This window comes from Cetorhinus maximus, chromosome 12, assembly GCF_964194155.1.
Source record: "Cetorhinus maximus chromosome 12, sCetMax3.hap1.1, whole genome shotgun sequence".
Classification (NCBI taxonomy): domain Eukaryota; kingdom Metazoa; phylum Chordata; class Chondrichthyes; order Lamniformes; family Cetorhinidae; genus Cetorhinus; species Cetorhinus maximus.
Window position 1 is genome coordinate 61,024,558 of NC_135890.1, and position 14,976 is coordinate 61,039,533.

Genomic DNA, 14,976 nt, shown 5'->3' on the forward strand with positions numbered 1-14,976 from the left:
GATCTAGGATGAAGGGGCTCCATAGGGTGGATGCTGAGAGATTGTTTCCATTGGTCAGGGAATCAAAAATACGGGGGCACAGTCTCAGGATAAGGGGCCGATCATTTAAGACTGAGATGAGGAGAAATTACTTCACTTAAAGGTTTGTGAATTCTCTACCCCAGAGGGTTGTGGATGCTCCATCGTTGAATATATGTAAGACTGGGAAAGATATTTTTTCTGTCTCAGGGAATCAAGGGATACGGGGAGTGTGCAGGAAAATGGAGTTGAAGCCCAAGATCGGCCATGATCGTATTGAATGGTGGAGCAGGCTCGATGGGCCCTGTGGTCTACTCCTGCTCCTATTCCTTATGTTCTAATCCAAATGAATATACAAGTCCAGAATTGCTACACCTTCTTTGTTACATAGAGGTGCATGAAAATTGCAACACTGAACAGGCTGATGGAGATGCAGCTGTGAAACATTAAAAGCACCTGATCCTTAGCTGTGGCTCAGTTCATAGCACCCTCGCCTTTGAATCAGAGGGTTGTGGGTTCATGTCCCACTCCCGGAAACCAAGAACTGTGATTGTACTCGAAAGAGTTGCAATCTGTGACTGTTGATAACTCAAAAGAGTTTCAGCACTTTTAGGGATCATTTCTATAGTTCTTTACTTGAGAAATGTATTCTAAAAAGGTCGGTCTTCAGCACCTGAGCCCTTCAGGAGCACAGTATCACTGGTCACAGATGCTGAAGAGATGGGGGCAGCCCCACCTTAAAGGTGCTAAGAGTGTGAGGCCCGACCATCACTTTGGTCTGAAGGCTGCACAAAGCACAGGGAAAAACTGAGACACCTGCCTTTATCTTGTGCAGAAAGGTTTCACATCTGAGTGACAAGAACACTGCTCATCAGAACAAGGAGCCACAGGCAGGGAGACATTCTTGGGAGTTTATTTACAATAGTGAACATTATGTACAAGTGATTAACACCCGTACCCAGGTATGCAACTACATTTTCTTAACCTTCCTAACCCTGCCGCTACATCCTGGTGCTCCCTGGACATCCACAGGGGGCAGCCTGCTGACTCTGACGCCCTGACTGTGATGGCCTTGGTGGGTGTCAACTGCAAGGCTGACACCTAGAGGGCCCCAGTTTGCTTTCAGGGTCCTGCTGTGTGACAGTGGCACCCTCCTTGGCTTCTGGAGCTGGAGCTACTGAGGTCACAGTGCAAGGAACATATCTTTTTATTTTCTGTTGGACTGTGGATTAGAATTACAATGGCTGCAGTTTAAAGGACATGTCCACTGGAACAGGATAAGTGATATACACAATGTTGCAGACCTGGAACAGAGTGTGCCATGAAAGGCAGGATGGTGCCAGAAAGGAGTCCTGGACCAAGGGAGCTGCCTGGCAACTGTATTTTAATTGGCTCTTGACCAGGTGACCAGGGTTTGTGTGGTAGCAGAGCACAAAGCTCCTGGCCTGCAAAGAGAAAACATCGAAAATCTCTTTTTCTCATATCTCTATAACCTGCTCTCTCTCTGAGGAAATGCCTGTAAAGAGGAAAAGGGAAAACCACCATTAGAGACATGGAAAAGCAAGTTCTCAACCTGTGAACTAAATACTGAAAGTGCTGGAAGGCCACCTCGTGTTATCAACAAGAACTGAAAGGAATTTGGCACACATCGATCAAAATCAACCAGTTGAATCCTGTACTCCAGAATTGGTGCTATTGAACTGTTTTATCCCACCCGTAAAACCCATGTTTTCTGTGTGTTTGTGTGTGTATGTGTATATGTGTGTGTGTGTGTGTGTGTGTGTGTGTGTATAGAGATTTAAGAAGGGGGTCGAGTTTAACTTACAGAGTTAGTAGTTAGCAGCTTATATTTCTTTCTTTTGCCACTAGTTAAAGACAATTTGTTCAATAAACAGTTATTTACTTATTAAGTTTACAAACCTGGTGCTCGTATTCTGTTAAGCTAAATTAAACAGTTAGGTAGAATTGGGCAAACCTGATGGTTTGATCAAACTTCTTCACATTTGTCGTGGCTCGGGGAACAGTGGGTCTTGATATTACAGCGCACTATCCCCAGTGAGTCGTGACAGTTTGAAGAGGGGATTCGGATGGGCCAGACACTCCCAGAGTCACCTGGGTGGATGGCCCCGGAGCGTGCACCTGCTGATCCTCCTCCCTATGGGTGCCCGAGGGCTCCTGTCTGACTCCTTGAGAAAAAGATGTAGCTGGAGTGAGATCGAGCTGCCCTGCACTCCTCTCGCATATAGACTTTTGGAGACCAACTATGGCGTCAGTGATGGAGTGCAGCTCATGAAGCAGTGCAGGAGCGAAGTCCTGGACCAAGGTCTCTATGGTGGCCACCATCCTACCAGTATTGACCTCAGTGCGTTGCAATGCCGGCGCTATCACCTCAGCCTGAAGGCAGATAGACTCCTCCATTGTGCCTTGCAATCTGAGGAGTGCAGCAGACATCCCTTCCTGATGTTCCTAAGCTTGCCTTTGCGACTCCAGCAACTGTGCCATGACTGAGTCCAGAGGTTCGTCATCTGACTCGGACTCAGCAATGTTCTGGCCTCCAGCAATCCTCCGAGTGCCGGGGACCTGGGAAGTCCCTGCCTCCGCCTGCTGTGGATCAGACAGTGCGATGTGTTCACCAGATTGTGATCCCGAGGCTACTCTAAAGCTCGGTCCCACTGAGGTGTGTGTCTCTGCGCTGGTGGAGGGTGTGGGTGAGCGCTGTGACGGGACTTCAGGGAGGGTGCCTTCAGATTCCTCTTCAGAGGTTTCTTCGGAGCTTCAGAGGCCCTGGGTTGTTGTCTGTTTCCCAGATGTGCCTGTGAAAGCAAGGAGAGATAATTAGTGCATGGCAGTGGCCTGTGAAAGAGGACACATCACTCACAACATGGTTGTCTGATGGATGTTGCACTGCTGGATCCTCACTTGGTAGAGCAGCGCTGACCTCACTGTCAGCACAGGACTGGTTCAGATCCTCACCGGCCAGCTGGATGGCTCTGTTTTCAAAGTCTGTGGGGACCTTGATTTCAGGCATTCCTCCACCGGTCTGCAGCTCTCCCTCTCGTGTGCCAGCTTGTCCTGTATGAATAGAGGTAGCGAGAGCATAATCAGGATGCCTGCCAGGCCAGATGATAAGTATGCCTGGCATGTGTGGGTAGTGAGTGGTCCCATGGACAGGATGAGGACAATGACAGTGAGTGTGAGAGAGTGAATGGTGATGTCCCTTGAACTGGCAGTGAGTGAGGGCCCTATGAATGTGTAAGGGGTTTGTGAGTGTGTGAGTTGAGAGTGATGGGAAGAGTGACTTACCCAGGCGGAACAGAGGAGATCATTTATCCTCTTCAGCACTGGGCAGCTGTCCTCTTTTTTTCTTGATGCTGGCATTGACCACCGCTGCCATCGCCTCCCAAGCTGGATTAGTGATGTTGCTGCCCCTTCTGTGGTCAGGGTGGGGTTACAGGACATCCCGGTGGGCCTCCGCTTTGACCAAAAGGTGCTCGAGGGACACATTATTAAATTGCAGGCTGCAGGCTTTTTGCCTTTTGGGGCCATTTCTTCTGTGCAGTAGCCGTGGGCTGGTAGCACCGAGAGGTGTGCGCTTTAAATATGGTGCCTGTCATGATGCGACAGAGAGGCGATGGCATGGTGGGCGAATGAGACCCACCCACCATGGAAACGGCGTGTTTAATTAATAAGGCAGGATTGGGATGATACAGGTGTGAAAAGCTGCCATCGTGGCCAGCAGGGTAAAATGCCCTTTTCCCCACCCGCTACCACACTTGGTGCAAATCTGGGACAATTTCGCCCATTGTCACAGAAATGGAAGCACTGTGTATAGTCATAATGGTGAAGATTTATTTACACGCTCAAAGTTAGCACTGACACTATCATTGGGGTTAATTTGTGGTAAATCTTCTCACTGGAACTGACCAGACCTTATATATCAATTTATTTCCAAAAATTTATCATAATTGACACAGCATTGACATCAGCCAGGGATAGCTTCAACAGTGAGAAATGTCTTCCAGATTTGGTGGTCTGTACGACTACAGTTAAATTTGATGAAGTTGTGCTGGTGCTCCCAATGAGCTGCAGATTAACTGCAGACCCAGCACTCCTGGTGCAGCGAGCAATGATCCCCCTCAAATTTAGATACACATTCATCTATAAATCTTTTGAAGTACTTTCATGCCAGTGGGCTTTTTCCTGAGTGTCTTGTAGGAATGACAACTCTCTCGTGAGATGAGTGTGAAATAACGCAATATGTTAGGAAATGCCCCTATCTATAAAGCATTCAGAATGCTGAGAGCTCTTTGGCTTCTGGAATAGTCTCACTTATTCACAAAGTACACCTTAAGAAATGAACTGCTGTGAAGGATTAGTATTCATTGCTCGTGACACAACTTATTTTCCTATAGAGACAGGCTGTTGATTTCAAATTCCTTTTCAAAGTTGATATTTAAATAAATGCCATTTGTGATGACTCACTGGGAGGATAGTAAGCAGAGGCTGCCAGTAATCGGAACAATCTGTTCAGTTTTAATGGATTGCTGATGTACGAGTCACATTCTGATCTCAGTGCATGGCTTGACAATCTAATGTGTCGTTGTATTACTGCAGAAGGAGCAGTGTGACTGCTGTCACTTGTGGGCCACTGATCTCTGAGATCTTCTCTTCAAAGTCATTGTGCACAAAGTGACTCTTCTTAATGATTTCACCTGTAAGGCTGTAGTCCAGGATGGGTTTTGTTAAATTACTACAATAAGCTCAGCATTATAAAAAATGATCCTCCTTATTGTGTTGGATCAGAACAGTGGAATTCTCAGTTTGTGGGATTAATTAGAAAAATGAACCCTTTTGGCTACATAAAGATGTCTCAGACCAATGAATGAAATGGCATAATAACCCCGATGGATAATACGCCCCTGTGGATAATAGCCCCCTGTACATAATAGCCCCCTGTAGATAATAACCCACTGTGGATAATAACCCCCCTGGGGATAGTAGCTCCCTGTAGATAATATCCCCTTGTGGAAAAAAAACCCCTGTGGATAATAACCCCCTGAGAACAATAACCCACATGTGGATAACAGACCCCGTGGGGATAACAGACCCCGTGGGGATAACAGACCCCGTGGGGATAACAGACCCCGTGGGGATCATGACCCCTTGTGGACAACAACCCCGTGTGGACAACAACCCCGTGTGGACAACAACCCCGTGTGGACAACAACCCCGTGTGGACAACAACCCCGTGTGGACAACAACTCCCTGTGGACAACAACCCCCTTGTGGACAACAACCCCCTTGTGGACAACAACCCCCTTGTGGACAACAACCCCCAGTGGATAATAACCCCCAGTGGATAATAACCCCTTGTGGATAATAACCCCCTGATGATAATAACCCCATGTGGATAATAACCCCTTGTGGATAATAACCCCTTGTGGATAAGAACTCCCTGTGCATAAGAACTCCCTGTGGATAATAACATCTTGTGGATAATAACTCCTTGAGGATAATAACTCCCTGTGGATAATAACCCCTTGTGGATAATAACTCCCTGTGGATAATAACCACCTGTGGATAATAACCCCTTGTGGATTAAAACCCCTTGTGGATTATAACCCCATGTGGATAATTACTCCCTGTGGATAATAACCCCCTGTGGATAATAATCCCCTGTGGATAATAACCCCTTGAGGATAATTCCCTGTGGATAATAACCCCTTGTGGATAATAACTCCCTGTGGATAATAACCCCTTGTGGATAATAACCCTTTGAGGATAATAACTCCCTGTGGATATTAACCCCCTGTGGATAAAAACCCCCTGTGGATAATAAGCCCTTGAGGATAATAACTCCCTGTGGATATTAACCCCCTGTGGATAAAAACCCCCTGTGGATAAAAACCCCCTGTGGATAATAACCCCCTGTGGACAATAATCCCATGTGGACAATAACCCCATGTGGACAATAACCCCATGTGGATAATAACCCCCTGTGGATATTAACCCCTTGTGGATAAAAACTCCCTGTGGATAGTAACCCCCTGTGCATAATAACCCCCTGTGGATAATAGCCCCCTGTGGATAATAACTCCGTGTGGATAATAACCCCCTGTGAATAATAACTCCCTATGGATAATAACCCCCTGTGGATAATAACTCCCTGTGGAAAATTACCCCCTGTGAATAATAACCCCCTGTGGATAATAACCCCCTGTGGATAATAACTCCGTGTGGATAATAACCCCCTGTGAATAATAACTCCCTATGGATAATAACCCCCTGTGGATAATAACTCACTGTGGATAATAACCCCCTGTGGATAATAACCCCCTGTGGATAATAACTCCGTGTGGATAATAACCCCCTGTGAATAATAACCCCCTGTGGATAATAACCCCGTGTGGATAATAACCCCCTGTGGATAATAATCCCCTGTGGATAATAACCCCTTGAGGATAATTCCCTGTGGATAATAACCCCTTGTGGATAATAACTCCCTGTGGATAATAACCCCTTGTGGATAATAACCCTTTGAGGATAATAACTCCCTGTGGATATTAACCCCCTGTGGATAAAAACCCCCTGTGGATAATAAGCCCTTGAGGATAATAACTCCCTGTGGATATTAACCCCCTGTGGATAAAAACTCCCTGTGGATAAAAACCCCCTGTGGATAATAACTCCCTGTGGATAATAACCCCCTGTGGACAATAATCCCATGTGGACAATAACCCCCTGTGGACAATAACCCCATGTGGATAATAACCCCCTGTGGATATTAACCCCTTGTGGATAAAAACTCCCTGTGGATAGTAACCCCCTGTGCATAATAACCCCCTGTGGATAATAGCCCCCTGTGGATAATAACTCCGTGTGGATAATAACCCCCTGTGAATAATAACCCCCTGTGGATAATAACCCCCTGTGGATAATAACTCCGTGTGGATAATAACCCCCTGTGAATAATAACTCCCTATGGATAATAACCCCCTGTGGATAATAACTCACTGTGGATAATAACCCCCTGTGGATAATAACCCCCTGTGGATAATAACTCCGTGTGGATAATAACCCCCTGTGAATAATAACCCCCTGTGGATAATAACCCCGTGTGGATAATAACTCCGTGTGGATAATAACCCCCTGTGGATAATAACTCCCTATGGATAATAACCCCCTGTGGATAATATGGATAAAATGGTCAGCACCAACTTTACATTCAGCACTTTACATATCCGGCCAAGTCTCCAACAATTTAAAGTTAGATTCCATATTAATATATGCCTGTTTCTTTAGAGAGCCAGGTGCTCATCAAGCGGCAGCCCGCATGATTGGCACCACATCCACAAACATTCACTCCCTCCACCACCAACACACACTGGCAGCAGTGTGTACCATCCATAAAATGCACTGCAGCAACTCACCAAGGCTCCTTAGACAGCACCTTCCAAACCCACGACCACTACCATCTGGAAGGACAAGGGCAGCGGACACATGGGAACACCACCACCTCGATGTTCCCCTCCAAGCCACTCACCATCCTGACTTGGAAATATATCGCTGTTCCTTCACTGTCGCTGGGTCAAAATCCTGGAACTTCCTTCCTAACAGCACTGTGGGTGCACCTACACCACATGGACTGCAGCGGTTCAAGAAGGCAGCTCAGCACCACCTTCTCAAGGGCAATTAGAGATGGGCAATAAATGCTGGCCCAGCCAGCGAAGCCCACATTCCATAAATGAATAATAAAAACAATTGCCTGTTTTTTTCTATAATATCAGTCAGTAATTTTCTGACAGGAGTTGCAAAGTTAGTTTTATGACCAACGTGTAACAGCTCCCATAATCTTAAAATCAGAGCTAGACCATTCAGGCGTGAAGTCAGGAAGTACTTTCTGACCATGCGGAACTTGTAAGCATAGTGAAGAGAAGGAGAACTGTGATAGACTCCAAAAAGACATAAACAGACGGGTGGAATGGGTGGATAAGTGGCAGACAAAGTTTAATGGTGAGAAATGTGAAGTGGTACAGTGTGGTAGGAAGAACAAGGAAAGGCAAATGTAAGATAAGGGATACAATTCTAAAACGGTTGCAGGAGCAGAGAGACCTGGGGATAAATGTGCACAAATCGCTGAAGACAGGTTTGAAAAGTGGTTAATAAGACATACAGGATCCTGGGCTTTATAAGTGAAAACATAGGGCAGAATTTTACGGCCCTGTCGCGGCGGGGGTGGGGCTGTGAAATGCGGTGAGCTGTTCAAAAGTCCATTGACTTTGGCGGGACCGTAAAATCCTGCTGGCGTGAAATTCCACCCAAAGAGTGCGAAAGCAAGAGAGTTATGGTGAATCTTTCTAAAACTCTGGTCAGTCTCAGCTGGAGTATTGTGCCCAGTTCTGGGCACCACACTTAGGAAAGATGTGAAGTCTTTAGAGAGGACGCAAAAAAGATTCACGAGAATAGTTCCAGGGATGAGGAACTTCAGTTATGTAAATAGTATGGAGAAGTTGGACTGTTTTCCTTGGAGAAGAGAAGGTTGAAAGGAGATTTGATAGAGGTGTTCAAAATCATGAGGGGTCTGGACCAAGTAGATAGGGAGAAACTTTCCATTGGGAGAAGATTTGAGACCCAGGTTTAAGATGATTGGCAAAAGAACCAATGGTGACATGAAAACCTGTTTCACACAGTGAGTGATAGGATCTGGAATGGACTTCCTGAGAGTGTGGTGGAGGCAGATTTAATTGTGCTTTCAAAAGGGAATTGGATAATTATCTGAATTACCTGCAGGGAGGAGGCAGGGGATTGGGACTAGCTGAGTTGTTGCACAGGGAGTCAGCACCAATATGTTAGGCTGATTGGCCTCTTCTGTGCTGCAACCACTCTATGATACCATGATACTATGAAGGGTGGTGAAAATCTGGAATTCTCGCCCCCCCTAAAGACTGTGAATGCTGGGGTCAATTGGAACTTTCAAACTGAGATCCTGCTTTATGCTCCTTCTCAACTCCCAGCTCACCCTCATGCTGCTGGTTTGATGAATAAACTGTTGCCAGTGTTATGGTAGAAACAGCAACTCTGCACCAGCTGGTCCACATCATTCAGGTCAGGTGGGTACATGGATATGATGTGTTGCCCACCTTCATCTGAACGGATACGGGCATATCATGAAGTTCTACCCACTTTCCCAAACTTCCAGCCAGAGAGACCTTTGAGTAATACTCAAAATCCTCAACAACAACTTGTTTACTCCTGTTCAGTTGGTCGCTGTTAGGAGAGGGCATTGGGTGAAGCTTCAGCCACCAAAATGTCACCCAGCTTCTTCGATGTAGATTCAGATGCACTGACAGTTTACTGCTCAACTTGCTGGAGTCCTTGTGTGCACAGGTTACCTACTCCTCTGCATGCTCGCTGGTAGTACCAGAACTCATCAGAACAACACCCCAAACAACCAAGAACGCTTCATAACACTTTCCGATAAAACTAGCTCCAAAAATGTAACTTATCTGAAATCAGGGTTCCTGGCCCTTTAAATAACACAATCTCAGGCTCCATCTTGCTGCTTCATGCTGCAATTATCACGAGTAAACAATGTCAGTTTAACCTGGACTAGAGTTGTCCAAATTGGGGTCCTGGTGTCACATCAGCAGACTGGGCTGTGTGACATCAGGATAGAGCCAGATCAATGTGTTTGGGTACACACTGATCATAACACTGAGTACCCATATCCTTGAAGAAGGCAATACAGGTGGCAAAGGTATCAACTGGCAATGTAGCCTGTCCCTGGGAAAGCTAGGTATGCCTTCACTGCCTCACTGGAATTGACGCAATGTGACTGAACTTTGTGCTCATTATCTTCTACTATTCACTTGCTGCTGCAAGTTTGAAGAAGACTTTTGAAACAAAGTGGGAAAATTTCTGGGATTTACATTTCTGGGATATTTTGTCAAGATGTTATAGCTCATGGAGTAAAAGGGACAGCAGCAACATGGATACTGATTGGCTGAGTAGCAGGAGACAGAGAGTAGTAGCTAATGGATGCTTTTCAGGCTGGAGGAAGGTTTGTAGTGGAGTTCCCCAGGGGTCAGTGTTAGGACTCTTGCTTTTCCTGATATATATTAATGATCTAGACCTTGGTGTATAGAGCATTATTTCAAAATCTGTGGTTGACATAAAACTTGGAAGCACTGTGAACTGTGAGGATAGTGTAGAACTTCAAAATTACATCGACAGGTTGGTGGAATGGGTGGACAGGTGACAGGTGTAAAATAAGGGGTACAATTCTAAAGTGGGTGCAGGAGCAGAGGGACCTGGATGTATATGTACATAAATCATTGAAGGTGGCAGGATAGGTTGAGAGCACGGTTAATGAAGCATATAGTATCCTGAGCTGTACTAATAGGGGCATAGAGTACAAGAGCAAGGAGGTTATGTTGAATTGCATAAGACACAAGTTCAGCCTCCGCTGGAGTATTGCATCCAGTTCTGGATACTGCCTTTAGGAAAGATGTGAAGGCATTGGAGAGAGTTCAGAAAAGATTCACAAGAATGGTAAAAGCAAAATACTGTGGATGCTGGAAATCTGAAACAAAAACAAAAATTGCTGGAAAAACTCAGCAGGTCTGACAGCATCTCTGGAGAGAAAGACAGAGTTAACATTTCGAGTCCAGATGACTCTTCTTCAGAATCAATTTTTTTTCACAAGAATGGTTCCTGGGATGAGGAACTTCAGTTATGAAGATAGATTGGAGAGATTAGGACTGTTTTTCTTAGTGAAAAGAAGGTTGAGAGAATATTTGATAGAGGTGCTCAAAATCATGAGGGGTATGGACAGAGCGGATAGGGAGAAACTGTTCCCACCTGTGAAAGGATCGAGAATGAGAGGGCGTACATTTAAGGTAATTGAGAACATAAGAAATAGGAGTAGGAGTAGGCCCCTCAAGCCTGCCCCACCATTCAATAAGATCATGGCTGATCTGCCCCAGGCCTCAACTCCTCTTTCAGGCCAGCTCCTCATAGCCCTCAACTCCCCGATGTTTCAAAATTCTATCTACCTCCTCTTTAAATACTTTCAGTGATCTAGCCCCCACAACTCTCTGGGGTAGAGAATTCCAGACATTCACTACCCTCTGAGAGAAGAAATTCCTTCACATCTCAGTTTTGAATGAGTGCCCCCCTATTCTGTAATTATGCCCCCTAGTTCAAGATTCCCCCACTAGTGGAAACATCTTCTCAACATCTACCCTGTCAAGCCCTCACAGAATCTTGTATGTTTCAATAAGATCACCCCTCATTCTTCTAAACTCTAATGAATAAAGGCCTAACCTGTTTAGCCGTTCTTGATAAGTCAACCCCTTCATCCCAGGAATCAGCCTAGTGAATCTCTTTTGAACTGCCTCCAATGCCAGTATATCCTTTCTTAAATACAGGGACCAAAACTGTACACAGTACTCCAGGAGTGGCCTCACCAACACCCTGTACAGTTATAACAAGACTTCCCTATTTTTAAACTCCAACCCCCTAGCAATACAGGCCAAAATTCCATTTGCCTTCTTAATTACTTGCTGCACCTGCATGCTAACTTTTTGTGTTTCATGCACAGGAACACCCAGACCCTTCTGTGCTGCATGATTTTGGAGTCTCTCTCCATTTAAATAATAATCTGCTTTTTGATTTTTCATACCAAAGTGCATGACCTCACACTTTCCTACATTAAACTCCATCTGCCAAGTTTTTGCTCACTCACTCAACCTATCTATATCCCCTTGCAGATTCCTTATGTCCTCATCACAACATGTCTTCCCACCTATTTTTGTATCGTCAGCAAATGTGGATACATTACATTCTGCCCTCTCCTCCAAGTCATTGAGATAGATAGTAAATTATTGAAGCCCTAAGTCTGATCCCTGTGGCACTCCACTAGTTACATCTTTCCAACCTGAAAAAGACCCATTAATGCTAACTCTCTGCCTTCTGTGTGTTAACTGATCCTCAATCCATGCCAATACATTACCCCAGGTAACATGAGCTCCTATCTTGTGCAATAACCTTTTACATGGCACCTTATCAAATGCCTTCTGGAAATCCAAATACACTACACCTACCAGTTCCCCTTTATCAACTCTGCTTATTATATCCTCAATGAACTCTAGTAAATTTGTCAAACATGATTTCCCTTTCATAAAACCATGTTGACTCTGTTTGATTGTGTTAAGCTTGCTATTTCTTCCTTAATAATTGAATCTAGCATTTGCCCAACGATAGATGTTAGGCTGACTGGCCTATAGTTTCCTGCTTTTTGTCTCCCTCCCTTCTTAAACAGGGGCATCACATTAGTGGTTTTCCAATCCTCTGGGACCCTCCCGGAATCCAGCGAGTTCTGGAATATTTCGACCAATGACTCCACTATCTCTGCAGCCACTTCCTTTAAAACCCTTGGATGCAGGCCATCAGGTCCTGGCAACTTGTCTGCCCATTAGTTTGTCAAATACTTTGTCCTTCATGATAGAGACTGTTACAAGATCTTTCCTCCCATTAGCTTCTTGCTTATCTGATATCTTTGAGTGTTTATAGTGTCCTCCACCGTGAAGACCGATGCAAGATATTGGTTTAAATTATCTGCCATTTCCCTGTTTCCTGTTATCAATTCTCCAGTCGCATCCTCCAAGGGTCCCACGCTCACTTTAGCTACTCTCTTTCTTTTTATATACCTGTAGAAGCTCTTGCTGTTTGTTTTTATATTTCTTGCTAATTTACTTTCATAATCAATTTTCTCCCTCTTTATTAGCTTTTTAATCATCCGCTGCTGGTTCCCAAAAAATTCCCAACCCTCAGGCCTACCACTAGCTTTCGCCGCTTTGTATGCCTTAGTCTTTGATTGGATGCTCTGCTTGATTGCCTTTGTTAACCAGGTTTATCCTTCTCATCGAGTCCTTCTTTTTGACCAGGATAAATTTTTGCTGAGCGTTTTGAAATATCTGCTTAAATGTCTGCCACTGCTCATCAATTGACCTTCCCCTTAGTCTATTTTCCCAGCCCGCTTTAGACAATTCTTTCTTCATACCTCTGTAATTGCCCTTATTTAAGTTGAGGACACTAGTTTGAGACCCAAGTTGCTCGCCCTCAAACTGAATTTGAAATTCTACCATGTTGTGATTGCTACCCCCTAGTCGATCCTTAACTACGATATGTCTTATTAATCCTACCTCATTACACATTACTAGATCTAAAACAGCCTGTTCCTGGGTAGGTTCTGCAATGTATTGCTCTAAGAAACAATCCCTGGTGCACTCTACAAATTCGTCTTCCGTGTCACCCCGCCAATCTGATCTGTCCAGTCAATATGCAGATTAAAATCACCCATGACAATTGTAGCACCCTGTAATGCCTCCATTATTTCCCGATTTATACTTTGTCCTACAGTGAGGCAACTCTTCGGGGGCCTATAGATGACTCCCACCCGTGACTTCTTCTCCTTGCTATTCCTTATTTCTACCCAAACTGATTCCACATCATGATCTATGGCACCTATATCACTACCAAACACGGCACTGATATCTTCCTTTATTAACAAAGCTACCCCACCTCCTTTTCCTATTTGCTCATTTTTCTGGAAGGCCAAATACCTTTGAATATTGAGTTCTCAGTCTTGGCCACCCTACAACTACATCCCTGTAATAGCTATCAAGTCATATCCATATATTTCTATTTGTGCTGTCAACTCATCTATGTTGTTATAAATGTTGCATGTATTCAGATAAAGAGCCTTAAGCTTTGACTTTTTACCATTATTACTCATTCTGGTTCTGATTTCTGCTGCGCTCTACTGCTTATATTCTCTGCCCCTTCCTGTCACACTTTGTCATTTGTCTCTTCACTGCCCTGCATCTCTGCTCTCTCGTTTTCTTTTGATTTTTTTAACTTCCCTTCAATTGAACCTTCCCCCCCACTAATTAGTTTAAAGTCCTATCTACAATCCTAGTTATACGATTCTCCAGGACACTGGTCCCAGCATGGTTCAAATGAAGCCTGTCCCAATGGAACAGATCTCTCCTTCCCCAGTGCCAGTGCCCCATGAATCGGAACCCATTTCTCCCACTCCAATCTTTGAGCCACACATTTACCTCTCTAATCTTATTTGCTCTTGGCTCAGGTAATAATCTGGAAATTATTACATTTGTGGTTCTGCTTTTTAATTTAGCCCCGAGCTGCTCGTGGCCACTTAGCAGAACCTCTTTCCTAGTCCTACCTATGTCATTGGTACCTACATGGACCACGACAACTGGATCCTTCCCCTCCCACTCCAAGTTCCTCTCCAGCCCAGAAGAGATGTCCTTAACCTTGGCACCAGGTAGGCAACACAGCCTTCAGAACTGTCTATCTTTGCTGTAGAGAACAGTATCTATTCCCCTAACTATGCTATCCCCTATTACTACTACATTTCTCTTTTCTCCTCCCACTTGAATGGCGCTCTGTTCCACGGTGCTGTGGTCAGTTTGCTCATCCTCCCTGCAGTCTCTGCCTTCATCCACACCGGGAGCAAGAACCTCGTACCTATTGGACAAGGGCACCGGCTGAGGCTTCTCCGAAGCTAAATTCTGGATCCCCAAACCTGCCTCACTCAGTCACACCCTCCTGCCCCTAACCACGGTCCAAATTTGATGTAATCAATCTAAGGTGTGTAACTGCCTCCTGAAACACAGTGTCCAGTTAACTCTCCCCCTTCCTGATGTGTCGCAGTGTCCGAAGCTCGGACTCCAGCTCATCAACTCTGAGCCGGAATTCCTCGAGCAGCCAACATTGGCTACAGATGTGATCACTGTGGATCACACCGGTATCCATCAGCTCCCACATACTACAGCTGCAACACATTGCCTGCCCAACCATCTCTATTCTATTTAATTATTGAAATTGGATGTTAAACATTTCAAAAGTGAATTTCTTAACTGTATTCTTCAG

General features: G+C 44.9%; 1 pseudogene; it reads left to right on the forward strand.

Annotated features, from left to right (window-relative positions):
• The first annotated feature begins 613 nt into the window (after positions 1 to 613).
• Positions 614 to 705, forward strand: LOC144688173 (small nucleolar RNA U3; annotated as a pseudogene).
• The last annotated feature ends 14,271 nt before the right edge of the window (positions 706 to 14,976 follow it).